This window comes from Trachemys scripta, chromosome 3 (genome assembly GCF_013100865.1).
Source record: "Trachemys scripta elegans isolate TJP31775 chromosome 3, CAS_Tse_1.0, whole genome shotgun sequence".
NCBI lineage: Eukaryota > Metazoa > Chordata > Testudines > Emydidae > Trachemys > Trachemys scripta.
The window spans coordinates 22,217,209-22,233,591 of NC_048300.1; the positions used below are offsets into that span (position 1 = coordinate 22,217,209).

At 41.1% G+C, this 16,383-nt stretch overlaps 1 long non-coding RNA gene across 2 annotated transcripts in view; it reads right to left on the reverse strand.

Moving 5' to 3' along the window:
• The window catches only part of LOC117874307, a 440,105-nt gene that overhangs the window by 61,886 nt on the left and 361,836 nt on the right, over nucleotides 1-16,383 (reverse strand). For both annotated transcript variants that reach the window (XR_004644940.1, XR_004644941.1), the window contains one exon: nucleotides 11,762-11,810. This is a non-coding gene — a long non-coding RNA (uncharacterized LOC117874307). The remainder of the gene's footprint in view (nucleotides 1-11,761; nucleotides 11,811-16,383) is intronic.

Sequence of the window (16,383 nt, forward strand, 5' to 3'; positions counted from 1 at the left end):
TGTCATGGGCCTCTTGAGTGAGAAGGGTGGTTTTTGAATAGGATGGAAAAAAGATTATTCCTTGAACTGCAGGGAAGGGGTAAGTTGGGTCTATGGGAAAGAATGTTGAAGTTGCAAAGTCAAGCACTTGACAATTAGGAAATACCAAAATTAATGTTCTCATTCATAGTGTAATTTATTCTTTGTTTTCTTTTTCCCCCCTGCTTATCACTTTTATGTGACAAGGAAAGCAACAAAGAGAGGAAGAGAAGAGAAGAGAAAAGACAGACAGTAATGGCAAGAACAAAGCTTTAAAATGTCTTTTGTCATCCTAACAGCATCAGAAAGAAATATAGGTATATTAAGAAACATAAGAGAGAAGAGCTCCAAAAGAAAGACCAGGTCAGTAGGTAGACCCAGGTAGTGCAGACTAACTCACCAGATCCACACAGACCCCACCCACAAAATATGCAAAGCTAGCTACAAAGGAACTGCAGAAGTCTTCCACGCAGCTTTTCTGCACCCTGCCTCTCTCTACACAGGAGAACTCTGCCTGTTGCCTTTCCATGTCTCTTACTTAGGCTGGTGAGTTTATAATTGATAAAAAAAGTGTTAATTGATCTACAGGGAACAACCCTGCACTGGCAGAGAGATGTACCAGGTGATCTAATAGGTCTCTTTCTTCTCTAACTTCTGATTCTGATAATCCAAAAAAACACAAGCATCTTCCCTTTTACAGGCCTATGATTCCCTCCATTTTATCGGCCTGTGATTCTGGAGCCAAATATGGAATTTATATATGTACATGGTCATGCAATATCATCATGTATATTATAAAGTCATCACAGGATTGGCAGTACTGGAGTTCGCCAAGTACACGGTGATGCACATCAGAGGACTCAAGTCAATTCATTAGTTTCCTACCCCAAGATATATAAAGACTAAAGTGGATTAAATGGCAAAATGTTCCTCCCCAAAATCTCCACAGCAACTACAAGCAGTAAAATATTTCATATTTTGATTTTTCAGCTACTTCAGTTAAGTCATCTTAAACTCTTGAAATTAGCACTAGTAAAGAAAGTCATTTAAATGTGTACAATGGACTTGACGCTGGCAAAATTTGTTGCTTTATAGAAAGTATTCCTAACGGGAGCACACTTCCTCAAGGGCTTACTGTTCTAATTGTAACTCTTCCCTATCATTTTTATATTCTGAATAATAATGCTAAACTTAAACAGGCTCCTAAATTCTCTACTGCACCCAAGCTCCATTCAGACTCGGAGGGAATGGTTGGGGGAGGCTGCAGGGAGCTAAGTGCTTTTCTGATCCTGGGCTATATGACCCAGCATAGCTTTACCTTATACCTCTGGCACAACTTCCTCAGAGACATTATGCTAATGGCATGATTGGGGTAACAGAGAGAGGGGTGTGGTCTCTTTTCTCCTCCCAGGCACACAATGAAATTTACCTTGCAGGATAGAAAGTCCTTTATGTGACATGGATTATTATGCCCCAGCATGTGAGGAAATAGGAGTATAAATTCCCAGCCTCCATGACCTGTCTGATAGAAACAGAAAAATGAATGGTCGGAAGGAATTTTAGTTCAATCAAGTTCATATTCCTGCCTTTCAGCAAGCCATCTGCATCCATTTACTCTCCTAGATAGATCTCTCTTAATATATTCATCAGTGCTATTTTATACTAGCAGTATCCACTAGCTTGCTTGGCAGAATATTATGTACATCTTTGTTTGAAATCATAGACTCATAGGACTGGAAGGGAACTCGAGAGGACATCTAGTCCAGTCTCCTGCACTCATGGCAGGACTAAGTAGTATCTAGACCATCCCTGACAGGTGTTTGCCTAACCTGCTCTTAAAAATCTCCAACAATGGAGATTTCACAGCCTCCCTAGGCAATTTATTCCAGTGCTTAACCACCCTGACAGTTAGGAAGTTTTTCCTAATGTCCAATCTAAACCACTCTTGCTGCAATTTAAGACCATTGTTTCTTGTCCTGTCCTCAGAGATTAAGGAGAACAATTTTCCTCCCTCCTCGTTGCAACAACCTTTTATGTACATGAAAACTATTATGTCCACCCTTTAATCATTTCTGTTGCTCTTCTCTGGACTTTCTCCAATTTGTCCACATCTTTCCTGAAATGTGGTGCCCAGAACTGGACACAATAGTCCAGCTGAGGACCAATCAGCACAGAGTAGAGTAGAAGAATTACTTCTCGTATCTTGCTTACAACACTCCTGCTAATACATTCCAGAATGGGGTTTGCTTTTTTGTTTGTTTTGCTTGTTACACTGTTAACGCATATTTAGCTTATTTTAACTCTGGAGACAGAGCAGTATTCTCAACTGCTTTTCCAGTCAAAAATAGCTGTAAGATTTGTCTTAGAAGAAGGAGTCCAAGTTTTACTGTGGAAACAAAAGAGTATATATATATTTTATAGACTAAAATGGATTGCTTTCGATAAGAATATCACTGCACACTTATAATGCAACTTGAAAGTGAGTTAAATCCTCTCTCTCAAGCTGATTACTACAAATTATTCAAGTTAGTACAAAACATTTAAACTGCTTTAAAGAATTCTTTAAGAATTCTAAACAATTAGACTCATTAGAAGGAAATTGCAGAATTACAGTGTGCGAGGAACTGACATGCCTGAAGACATGAAAATAACTGCTTGGGATGGTAGCATGAAAAAGGCGTCCATAGAGAAAGATTAACAGCCATATAGCACTGTATTCCTTATAAATGATATCATTGCAACATGACTGTCATGGTTATTGGCTTGTTGTTGGTACTGTACTCTAAGGCTGGGATTTCCAAGAGAGTCTAAGGGAGTTTGGTTCCCAGCTCACACTGAAATTCACTGGGATTTGGGTGTCTCTCTGGAAAGCTTAGGTTTGTTAGAGTCAGCATTACCATGGACATGAAGTAAAGTGTCAAGAAAAAAAAAAGTGGGAGAATGAAAGAGGTATAAATTAAAGGAGCAAATATCTCACATCAAAGTGTCCTGACTGGAGTAATTATGGAAAGGATTGAACAGGATTCAGCATAGGCCTAACTCTGCTTCCACTTGCAGTCAATAGACATTTTACTATTGACTTCAAATGGAAGCAGAGTTAAGCCAATGCTGAGGACTTCCGAGAATCCAATCCTAAATGACCATCACATTATCAAGAATTTCTATGAACTGCCCTGTAGGGCAGGTTCCACATGCAATACAACAGTGTGCACAATGTACCACACACACCCCAACCAGATTTGATTCCCATCCCCTTTTTATTTATTTATTTATTTATTCTCTATTTATTTATTTTACAAGTAGGTTTTCATATTTTTCCTGTGGAAACAGCAGCAAGCACTGCAGAGGCATGAACGTCAATGGGATTACTGGTGTGCTTAAAGTTAAGCCCATACTAAATACTTTGCTGGATTGGGGACAGAGTGCTCAGCACCTTGCAGGATCAAGCCCCAGATCCTTAAGCCTGTTGCAATATGTTTTGTTTTGACAATTTTGTAATATAAAGCACAAAACATGAACAGCAGAAAGACAATCAAACTCTTTGCTACTTGAGTACCTGGAAGCCTATCCTGTATATAAATAGTAAAAATGTATGTTTATGTAAAGGGAAACACTGATTTACTAGAACTGATTGCTTCACAGTCTAATTACTTTTCAACTGGCTGTTACAAATTAAGATGTCATTGATGGCTTTTTGAGATATATTTCATTTTAAGCAAATTTATTCTATAATGGAGCACATCATAATGGAAAGCAGAATTCCCTCTCTTCCCTCCTCTTTGTAGCCTGATATCTTGACAAGTAAATTAAATTTAGCAGTTAAAATGCTTCCATTAGTAATTTTATTAAGTTAATTAAGGAATCTCTCTTTTTGAATTTTAACTACCTTCATTTCAGCACAACCTTGATTTTTTTTAAATTCCATATATTTAGTAACCACAATGGCTTTTGAGCCAAATAACTATCTACAAACATTCTTGTGGATATAAGAATCCTAACTTAAGTAGGGGGGAAAGTCATTAAGGAACAGGTGGTTATTTCTAATTTTAGCTGAAATTCCTCTGCCTTTAAAAAAATAAATAAAAAGCAAAACCAGCCACCCACCTCCTAGTACAATTATTTGCTAGCCCTTTGAATAAAATGAAGAGCTGCAAGCCATAGCTTCCAAACAGTTAACACTAGAGATGTATAAATCAGTCTTAATAAAATAAGAACTAGCCCAAACCCTTCATCCAAAAGTTGAATCAAACTTAAACCTATTTTGGTGGTTCATGGGAAGTCCTGTGCTTTATTAATATTGCTTTAGTTTTCATGTGTATTTCAATTTCTTGGTTTTTGACAGCAACCAGATGTGGACAGATTCATTCAACTTTGTTCCAGCAATTTAAACAAGAACAAATGTTATAGGTCCAATTTTTCTCTCTATAAAGGTAAAAATACTTTAAAATTTGTCCCATGGTAACAGTTTTAGTATGTCTTATATTGGGGAACTACTCCATGCACTTAAAATAGGTTGGCTGTATCAAGCCTTCTATTCCTTTGCCTTATGAGTCTATCTAGTGATGCCCTTGCATACCACAGCTGCATCAATATTAACGCTATTCAAGTCACTCTAGAACGTGTACAGACCTGATTTTCCTGACTGTAGATGATTTTTTTTGTTTGATGTATTCTTGGATCAGAATAAATATTGGGAGGCTCTTGTTTAGTAAAGGCAGCCTGGAGAAAGATTTTAAATTGCTTTCTCACATTTTTAATTATAATGAGGATTGGTGATTCTATGGTAGTTCATCTCAGAAACATACTTTTTTTAAGTGACAATTTTGTTAAAAGGTATATTGCTTGTTAAGAAATTGTGTTTTATTCTTCTGTATTTATTGTGACTGCTATAGAGATCAATGTTTGCCATTAAAAAAGGGGGGCATGTTTTTTTTAGTTCAGAAACATAGTAAATTTATACCAGTTGCTGCAATTATTGGTACTATATATTGTTTCTATTTGGTAATTAGATTTCTATTGTTTTTATTACTAAAATAGTCACTGGTTTACTTTACTCTTAACATGAAAAGCATAGATATAATTGAGGCATTCTCAGCTACAATACAAACCATGTCTTTCATATTTTAAGAGCATCATTTGTTTTCAATGTATGGCTCCCCTTCAATGATATAGTTTGTTTCACATTTATAATTAAATTTAAGATGACATTTTCTCTCGAGGGAAACAGAAATGGTAAGTTTTTTTTTAAAAAAGCAATAGGGTTATGCAGCTTGAGTTTGTTGGAGATTGGAGCATTTAATTGGGAGGAGATTCAATTGTAAGAATGAATTTATGGTGTTTTTTTCCTGCATGCCAGGAAACAAGGATTGGCTTTAAAGTCTTGCAGTGTTAAACAAAAGATTCACAGGCACAAAGGAGGCTGTACAGGTTGTGAACTTAAGTGACAAATCTTAGTGAGTGGATGTGGAGGAACATGAAACTTTAAATCAACCTTCAAATAAGGGCTACAGCTAATTGTGAGAAGGAGGAGCAGTTAAAGCCATGTCCATTTTAAGTCTTTGGAGTATTGTCTGATTTCCTCCCTAGTTGTCCCTTGCTCTGTAGTATATTCTAAAGTAAGAGGAGCATCTAGTCTGAGACAAAAGTCCCTGCTTAACATGAAAACAAGAATACTGCTGATCACTCATCTGCACAGGATTGGGATCAGAATATTGCAGAGATTATTTATGTTCCCAGTTAACCTGGTTTCCAAGAAACTTACAAAAATTCATTGGGGTAACAGATTCCTGTTACTATGTTCTTTACTTCATGTTCTTCTGTGAAGGGGACTGTAACGGGTTGCACCCCCATTCCAGGATGCCACCTGATGTATTGGGGTCCCACTGAGCCAGCCTGTTCCACCAGCCTGGGCTCCCTCCCCCTGTCCTGCTGCACACATTCTCTCTCACAGAACTCACAGGTAGGGACACATCCAGCTGTAGACTCACACAGAGTCTGCAATCAGCTCTGAGGGGGGAAGACTCAGCTTGGGGATTGTCCGGCACCAGGGCCGGCTCCAGGCACCAGCCGAGCAAGCTAGTGCTTGGGGCGGCAGCTTGTAGGAGGCGGCATTCCACCCAATCCTAGGGCGGCACGGCCGCTTTTTTTTTTTTTGGTGGTGTTCTGCTCCAGCTGCCCTGTAGGGGGCGGCGGCGCAGAGGACGGGAACGCCCAGCAGGCAGCCCGCTTCCTTCCCTCCCAGCCGACCAGAGCAGCGCAGAGCCCTCCCGGCAGGTGGCGGGGCCGCGTGGCAGTGCCCTGCTGAAGCCCTGGCCGCCCCGCTTCTCTCTCTCCCCTCCACTGCCTCCCCTTCCCCCCACTAGCCGGGGCACATCTGCAGTGCAGGGAGCCCCCTGCACCCTGGCTCCGGCCGCGCCGCAGGTTTTTTTTTTTTTTTTTTTGCTCTGGAGTGTAATTATATTGTCTTGCGCTGCATAGAGATCTATACACCATAAGCTCATGAAATTCACTCCCTCCCTCCATGTGGAGGAAAATATGCACAGCTTTTTGCCCCCCCCCCCCCCCCCCCCAGTTATGAATTGCACAAACTGGGTTTTAGAATAAACAAAAAACAAGCATATTAACTACAAAAGATAAATTTTACATGATTTATAAGGGATAGCAAACAGAAGAGTACTGAGCAAATGAAATAACACACACAAACTAAGCTTAATATACTAAAGATTACTGACTACAAATAATATTGTCTCACCCTAAATGTTATTTTAAGCCTGTTGCAGAATTTTTGTGGACAGACAGCTCTTGCTTGCAGCTTAAACCTCCAGGTATACCCTTCACAGGCCAGACACCATTCCCAGCCCGGGCTCAGCCCCTGCCCCCACCCCCTTAGTTCCTTTGTTTCTTCAGGTGTTTTCAGCAGTCTTCCTTCTTGGGCGGGCTGGCAGTGGAGAAGAACCAAGATTAACTCACTCCCCAGCCTTAAATAGGATTTACATATGGTGGGAATCCTTTGTTTCCTAGCTTGACCCCACCCCTTCCTGTGGAAAAATACCAGCATTTCAGGATGGTATCCTGTACCAGGTAACATGATCATATGACCTGCAGTGTCAAAGCAGCATCCCAGGAAACTTCTCAGGAAGGAGGGAGATTAGTATCTTCAAAGTCCTATTGTCCTTTCTAATGGCCCATCTAAGCTGATAGCCTACTGACTGGTGGGCGTTCCCCAGGTGCAAGCACCTTTGTGATTGATACATAGTCCATATTCCTAACTTCAGATACAGAAAAGATACATGCATACACATAGGATAATCACACTCAATAAACTGTAACCTTTCCAATAATATTTCACATAACCTATCTTGCATAAAAAATCTTAGTTATGCCATATTCCTGTCATAACAATATTTCTATGAAAAATATGGGCCGTAATGTCACAGGGGCATTTCAGATTTCTGTGAAGCTATATACAAAAAGTGATATGAAGCAAGTTAAATGTTCACCTTACCCTAAGCTAATCATATCTGAATGGGGCACCCATTAAGTTAACAGAAAAATCCAGATTCAACCCATGGAGAAAAATAGCTTGCTAAAACCTCAACTCAAACAGAAGACTCAAAAGTAGGGATAGGATAATGAGTTTTATAAGAGTAAATGCTTCATACTTCTCAGCCTTTAAAGAATCCTTATTGCGGTTGCAGGAACAAACCATCCTGATGTATAGAAAGAATAGTAAATATGGCAGGCAACCAGCTTGGCTAAACAGTGAAATCCTTGCTGATCTTAAACGCAAAAAAGAAGCTTACAAGAAGTGGAAGATTGGACAAATGACCAGGGAGGAATATAAAAATATTGCTCAGGCATGCAGGAGTGAAATCAGGAAGGCCAAATCACATGTGGAGTTGCAGCTAGCAAGAGATGTTAAGAGTAACAAGAAGGGTTTCTTCAGGTATGTTAGCAACAAGAAGAAAGTCAAGGAAAGTGTGGGCTCCTTACTGAATGAGGGAGGCAACCTAGTGACAGAGGATGTGGAAAAAGCTAATGTACTCAATGATTTTTTTGCCTCTGTCTTCACGAACAAGGTCAGCTCCCAGACTGCTGCACTGGGCAGCACAGTATGGGGAGAAGGTGACCAGCCCTCTGTGGAGAAAGAAGTGGTTCGGGACTATTTAGAAAAACTGGACGTGCACAAGTCCATGGGGCCGAATGCGCTGCATCCGAGGGTGCTAAAGAAGTTGGCGGATGAGACTGCAGAGCCATTGGCCATTATTTTTTAAAACTCATGGCGATCGGGGGAAGTCCCGGATGACTGGAAAAAGGCTAATGTAGTGCCCATCTTTAAAAAAGGGAAGAAGGAGGATCCGGGGAATTACAGACCAGTCAGCCTCACCTCAGTCCCTGGAAAAATCATGGAGCAGGTCCTCAAGGAATCAATTCTGAAGCACTTAGAGGAGAGGAAAGTGATCAAGAACAGTCAGCATGGATTCACCAAGGGGAAGTCGTGCCTGACTAACCTAATTGCCTTCTATGATGAGATAACTGGCTCTGTGGATGAGGGGAAAGCAGTGGATGTGTTATTCCTTGACTTTAGCAAAGCTTTTGATACCGTCTCCCGCAGTATTCTTGCCGCCAAGTTAAAGAAGTATGGGCTGGATGAATGGACTGTAAGGTGGATAGAAAGCTGGCTAGATCATTGGGCTCAATGGGTAGTGATCAATGGCTCCATGTCTAGTTGGCAGCCGGTTTCAAGCGGAGTGCCCCAAGGTTCGGTCCTAGGGCCGGTTTTGTTTAATATTTTTATTAATGATCTGGAGGATGGTGTGGACTGCACTCTCAGCAAGTTTGCAGATGACACTAAACTGGGTGGTGTGGTAGATACATTAGAGGGTAGGGATCAGATACAGAGGGACCTAGACAAATTAGAGGATTGGGCCAAAAAAAGCCTGATGAGGTTCAACAAGGACAAGTGCAGAGTCCTGCACTTAGGACGGAAGAATCCCATGCACTGCTGCAGACTAGGGACCGAATGGCTAGGTAGCAGTTCTGCAGAAAAGGACCTAGGGGTCACAGTGGATGAGAAGCTGGATATGAGTCAACAGTGTGCTCTTGTTGCCAAGACGGCTAACAGCATTTTGGGCTGTATAAGTAGGGGCATTGCCAGCAGATCGAGGAATGTGATCGTTCCCCTTTATTCAACATTGGTGAGGCCTCATCTGGAGTACTGTGTCCAGTTTTGGGCCCCACTCTACAAGAAGGATGTGGAAAAATTGGAAAGAGTCCAGCGGAGGGCAACAAAAATGATTAGGGGTCTGGAGCACATGACTTATGAGGAGAGGCTGTGGGATTGTTTAGTCTCCAGAAGAGAAATATGAGTGGGGATTTGATAGCTGCTTTCAACTACCTGAGGGGGGGTTCCAAAGAGGATGGAGCTCGGCTGTTCTCAGTGGTGGCAGATGACAGAACAAGGAGCAATGGTCTCAAGTTGCAGTGGGGGAGGTCTAGGTTGGATATTAGGAAACACTATTTCATTTGGAGGGTGGTGAAGCACTGGAATGCATTACCTAGGGAGGTGGTGGAGTCTCCTTCCTTGGAGGTTTTTAAGGCCCGGCTTGACAAAGCCCTGGCTGGGATGATTTAGTTGGGAATTGGCCCTGCTTTGAGCAGAGGGTTGGACTAGATGACCTCCTGAGGTCCCTTCCAACCCTGATATTCTATGATTCTATGAGTATTTTCAAGAATTACATTGCATAAGCACTTCCCTTTGTAACCGTTCTACATTTCCATCTGTAGCAAGCTGAATTTGGCTGAACGCCACAGCAATTGAGTTCTCCCCATCAGAGTTTCTTTCTCACAACAACCCAGGTTCTCCTCAAAGTTCTGATGGCAAAATTCAAACATATTGTGATGTATGGTAATTCTGTTCAAAATTAAACAAACAGCTCTTGCTATAGTTTCCTCCACTCAGAGGTTCCTGCTAGGTTGCCATACCCTCTCAACAGGTCTGGTAGTTAAAGACTACGTGAGCAGATAGAGTTTTCCCTGACTCTGGGAAAGACTAACTAGCTTTTTCTAGTTTCCTCATCACTCTTCCCAAGATGCCTTTTTGTAGAGGTTGAGAAATCCCATTTTCCCTGGGACTACATGTCCCAGGATTCTTTGTGCATGAAAGCATGGGGAGCATTGATTCACCTAAGTTTCAAGGCTCTGGGCCTGAGCCCAACACAGAATTAGCAGCCTGCAACCACCAACTACATGCTCGGACCTCTCTCTATGGTAATTTTCAGATATCACTCTTAGAATGGGAGTCCCGGAGCCTTCCCTCCTCAGTCTTAAAGGACCATTATATCCCATTACATGATCTCATCTGAATAGCTCAATTGAGTGACTTAACCAACACCTACCAAAGATGAGGGCTACCTTTATGAGAGTTAATCATAGTAGAATGCAGTAATATTTGTTACACAGGATTAACAGCTGAAAGAATTATCCACATTTATTTCAGTTCCTCAAGGAGTTTTTCTGCTATTTGTAGCACAGCTTTGCAACTTAAGAGGTCTGTGCAAATATGTAGCCTGAAATCATTCAACATGCCTACAGTAAGTCGGATAGGCCTTTAAATAACCTCAGAATTAAAGTCATGGGCATTTTGAGGCTTTCACATCAGAGTACTCAGTGCACATGCGCATCCTTTAACTTTAAATTACCTTTTAATGCTTCACCAATACTAAATACAATATCTTAACCAAAGTATTCTGCATCTTGGATATTCTTCTTCCTCTAAAAAGTTAAAAAACCCTCTATATATCCCTTTACCAATATTTTCATTCTTTTAATGAGCTATGGCTTAGAATATTCAGCTGTCCTGTATAAATGAACACTATGTACTTATAGTATATATGAACATTATGTACTTATATGGACAGTATGGTAAAGTAAATATCCAATTTTTAGATTACTTATATGAACTGTAAAAGCTATGTCCTACATAACTTGATCACTATAAAACAGCCCTGAAGTTTTCAGTATGATTTTGTTCAGTTTTCAATTAAGAACCTACCATTATGAGTCAAATAATTTGGTTTACCCTTGGGTAGTCACTTAAGATTAGTTCAAAACAATTCAAGAAAATTTAAAAATCAAATTTAGCACTTCATAATTTGATTTGTTGGAAATTGACAAACAAAGCTTTAGAGTGATTTTTAAATAAATCATAATTAATTACATGTGCAAATGCATCAACTAAGTTTGGATGTGCAATTAAATAACTAATCACAGTTTGGAAAGGCTGAAAATTGCAATTGCATGCTGAAATAGACAACCATGCCCTCAGGCCTATCCAGGTGTTTCTGTTTACTGACTGAGGCAAGCAATGGTTTCTTTTAGAAGGAAGCACCACCTGTTGAAAACATACTAGTACACCTTTCATTCAAAATTAAATGCTTAATTGCTGTTTTTACTGATGGAATACAAGCCCTTTTTTAAAAAGGGTAACCCAGAAAGTCTTCCTTGAGGATCAGCAACTGGAGACATGGTGGAGGTATGCAATGTATGTTTCATTAATTTCACATGATTAGAAAGGAATCTTCCTCTTCTCCCAGCCTCACTCCAAACCCCCATTTTATACCTTTGCAAGCCCATCAACTAAACAGCAAGTTGATTTCAGTAGTGAACATCTAAGACAGTTGATACAGCACTGGATCTGTTTCTGATATCACTTACACCAGTGGTAAATAGAAATATTCCTTACCTGTCAATTTTCTTCTATTCTATTCCAAATGCTTGAGTATAGTATCTTCCTGCCAACAAACAGAAACAGCACATTCAGACTTTCAGAGATGTTGTCTCAGAACATCAAATTCATAGATTTTGAGGCCAGAAGGGGCCATTATGATCATCTAGGCTCACTTCAAAGTACTATTATTCCCTTCAGTGAGGCCAGGATTTCACACTTGGGTTTCTCTTCTTCTCTGCTCGTTTTATTTATTGTTCTCTAACTTCTTCCTATATCTAAGTAGCTCTTTTCAAAAGATTAATAACCTTGCAAAAGCCATGATGTCAACTGGGTTACATGTCCAAGCATTAGTAGAACACTTTTTAAAAAAAATATAGAAGACCTTCTAATGGATTATATTACTATGATTTTCCCAGGAATCCTCTACAGAAGACACTACAGTATCTATGAAAGAAATTGGGTTGGGAGACTCATCCATATGGAGAATGTAAAAAAAGTTGACAGCACAGTAAATAATTACCTTATTTTTCTTCCCCCTACTTGCTTTTTATCTCTAATACTTGTGTTTCTGTGGTTTGTTTCTCCTTATCCTACATCAAAGAATGCTGTGATAAGTGGTCATAGTTAAGGTAAGTTATTTTGATTTTTATTATTTCGATTACTGCAGAGCCTAGAGGCTGCAACTGAGATCAAGGCCACATTGTAGTAGATGCTGTATATATATATTTTATGAGATATTCCCTGCCCCAAACAACTTACAATCTAAATAGATGCCGATATCTAACAAAGGTGTGACCTACACATTTATGACTCCTATTCAAGTTGTATTATCTGCTGGTATTCACCTTCTATGCTGAACATTGTGGTCCTAGCCCACCACTAGATACAAACTGTAGTAATGATTAATTACACTTGTACATAAGTGTTTTGGCAGGTAGTCATTAGACTGGCTGACTGCTTTTTCAAAATTCTTTCAGTATATTTTAACTCACTGGGCTGGTTTAAGACCAGGATAAATATTTTTCCAATTCACTAAAACAAGCTGGTTTGGTGCTTCAGAATTCAAAAGGGACAAGTCTGGAAGCTGTAAACACAATTATACAGTAGGTGGACTGATGGTGGCTATGGACAATGATTATTCTCTTTGGAAGACATACAAGCAGTTGAATTATGGTTCTAATGAAATTGTCAATAGTTATCCTGTTATTAAAAGCTTGAAAGCTCTGCTTTATGAACTAGACCCGTCCAGCCCAGCCCCTGAGCTCCTGGCCCAGGAAATTTGCCCCCGGCCCCTCCCTTGCTGTTCCCCCCTCCTCTGCAGCCTCAGCTCGCTCTCTCTGCTGCCGGCGCAATGCTCTGGGTGGCGGGGCTGTGAGCTCCTGGGGCAACACAGCTGCTGTGTGGTGGCAGTGGCATGGCCCGGATCCAGTTGGGCAGCAGCACCTGTAGTGCCATCAGCCACCGGTGCTCCAGGCAGCGCGGTAAGGGGGCAGGAGCAGGGGAGGTTGGATAGAGGGCAGGGGAGTTCAGGGTGGTGGTCAGGGGGCGGGGGTGTGGATAGGGATCGGGTGGGGAATAGGGGGTTGAATGGGGGTAGTGGTTGGATGGGGTCCCAAGTGGGCAGTCAGGAAGGAGGGGGGTGGTTGGATGGGGCGGCAGGGGGCAGTCAGGGGCAGGGGTTCTGAGGACAGTCAGGGGACAGGGAGAAGGGGTGGTTGGATGGGGTAAGGGTTCCGGGGGAGGCCGTCAGGGAACAGGGGGGTTGGATGGGGCAGGAGTCTGGGTGGGGGGCATATATGAGGTGGGGGCCAGGCCACGACCTCCTCCCCTAACCGGCCCTCCATACAATTTCCAAAACCCGATGCGGCCCTCAGGCCAAAAAGTTTGCCCGCCCCGAACTAGGTGGTAACAAAGAAAACAAAAATACTTTAAAATCTATTTATGAGAAAATGATAATTGGCCCAGATTTCATCTATGTGATGAAATAGGGTTGGTTTTTACCATTGAACAGTATAATAACCTATCAGGACTGGTGTTTTGTTGAGTTTTATATATTTATGTATTTTAAACAGTGTTCAGGCCTATTCCGTCCAAATTGTGTCTCACACAACACATAGACAAAATGGTGATTGGTAGCCATGATTATGTGAAACGATTGCAAAGTTTTAAAATAGTTGATGCTGCAGTGACACATTTATGGCACCATTATTGGCTGGTGAAGATTTAATTTATCATGAGCCTGGGCACTGGTCGCAACAGAACCAACAGTATGTGGTCCCATGGCATTGTTTGCTGTAGAACCAATGGCTTGCATTAGTGCAGCCCCATTTGGAGGAGGATCACAATTTAATCATGTAACCATTGTACTGGTGTTGGGCTTAGTTTTGTAGAGCAAGAAAACATACTGTTCTTTCAAATGTGTTGACCACATACTGAAACCAGTATGACTAACAAATATGTTGACCACATACTGAAACCAGTTTAAAGAACCTTAAACAGGTAAAAACCTCAGAACACATACCTCTCTGCAAGCAATTTATTTTATTGGAAAGCAAGACACTTAAAAGAGAGTGACAATTTTAGCAGTGTCTCCCTCCCACAGACCAGAAATCCTGCCCATTTGCTCAAGGACTATTCCAGATATAGCAGGACTAGGAAGACTGGAAGCATCTTCCCTGCCCCCATAATGAGACAATTGTTTTGAGTACAGCCAGTCTACTAGCTAGCTTTCCAGAGAGAGAAGAAAGAGCAAGACAGCTGGCTGCCCTCAAACACTGGGGGGAAGAGGAAAGAAGGGAGTGAATGCCCACTAGTTCCTTCTTTCCCCATAGAGGCAAATGAGTGGAAAACTGCAGCCCAGGCTTGCTGCCAAAGAGAAATTTTGCAGAGAGGAGGGTCTTGGGTCACAGGAGAATCTTTTGGTAGATGCATGAGGAGACTCAGACAAAAGTTCACATTTGATGGTCCAAGTATCATCTGAACGAAAGGAACCCTTGGAAACAAATAGCATCTGAACAGGACTATTATCCCACTTACTATCCCTAGAACAAAATTCTGTTCATAGGTTTTGCTTTAGCCAAAAATCTGACTTCATTTATTTGCAAAACAGCTCACTACAATTTACATGCTGGTTCTTTGACAGGATTAACAATTGGGATATACACATCTAGGAATACAGGGTAGCATAGGTGTAAACTGGATGCAATTAACTCACTATATGTAAAGCAGACTGTTTGAGTAAGAAGACGTCATGGTTTTCTATAGGCACTTTCTGGCTAATCCCATAGTTTCAGGACCAGATCATGGCTGGCTAGGTTCAGGTGCATAAAGGGTGTAAGAAATGAGGAGATCTGCCTCACTGCCATTGCACCTGGCACAGGGAACATCCACAATTCCTATCAGGAACAGAAGCACTGCTCCCAGCTAGCATTGTGGGTAACATGGGTGGGAAGGGCATTGTCCCACCCTCCTGAACCAGCCAGCAGAGCTGCTCTAGCACAGAGGGCAATGCCAGTTGCACTTTCACTGGGTGACTCTGTGGCTGCTCCAGCATGTACTTAAAGGCTAAATATGACCTTTAGGTATTGCATTCATGTGAACAGATTTTGCATAAGCCCATTGTTGTGTAGAGCATGTGTATTGGGAAGAACTGTTCAATGAATTGATGACAGTAGATCCAAAAGTCTAGGGTGACCAGATAGCAACTGTGGAAAAAAAACAGGACAGGAGGTAGGGGGTAATAGGCACTTATATAAGAAAAAGTCCCAAAAAACGGGACTGTCCCTTTAAAACCGGGACATCTGGGCACCCTACAATAGTCCAAAGGAGGCACTGACATTTGCGGAGGGCAATCTAGGTTGTTTTGGTCACTCATTATTTGGCATGACATTAATCAATGTAAATAAGATCAGCAAGAGCAGACATGCAGTGAAAGGTGACTGGAACAGTGTACCGCCTGCCTGAAGATGTATCAAAAGCAACCACTTTGAGTTGGCAAATGAAAGTAGCAAGTAAAATTATGAACAATTGCAAATGCTACAGATTTTCAGGAAGTCTCAGTAGATAGAGAAAAGGACTGACACTGGAGCACGTGGCTGGTATTCATCAACATTAAGAATTCAAATAAGGATATTCCTTTGCCATAGCTGACACAGTCCTATCTGCTGAAAATGATAGGAACAACTGACTGGATGCCTCTAGAATATTATTCTGCAAGTATCTGACCTACAAGAAGTGCTCCCTGAAAGTAAAGGTGTTGATATCAAGGTCATTCAAATTGAAAGAAAGCAATACAGAAGACACAATTTTTAGGGTTTTAGCAGGAAAATTTCATTCTAAAGTATGTATAATCACTATGCTCATATACAGTTTACATGGCATCTTTTCATACATTTTGAATGGCAAGAGTATCTTTAACAAATTCAGTGATTTCAGCACATAAACAAAGTAGCCAAAAAGTTTATAAAAGTTTGCATGCCTGAGATATAGATGCATAATGCCTGATGCATAAACTGCTTAGGGATTTGCACATGCATACAGCTTTGCAAGCATTTCATTTAATTTGCACCTGTGTAATCTGGACATGCATAAAAGTGTGAGAAAATTTTAAAAATGTGCTGATGTTCTTGAAAAAAGTG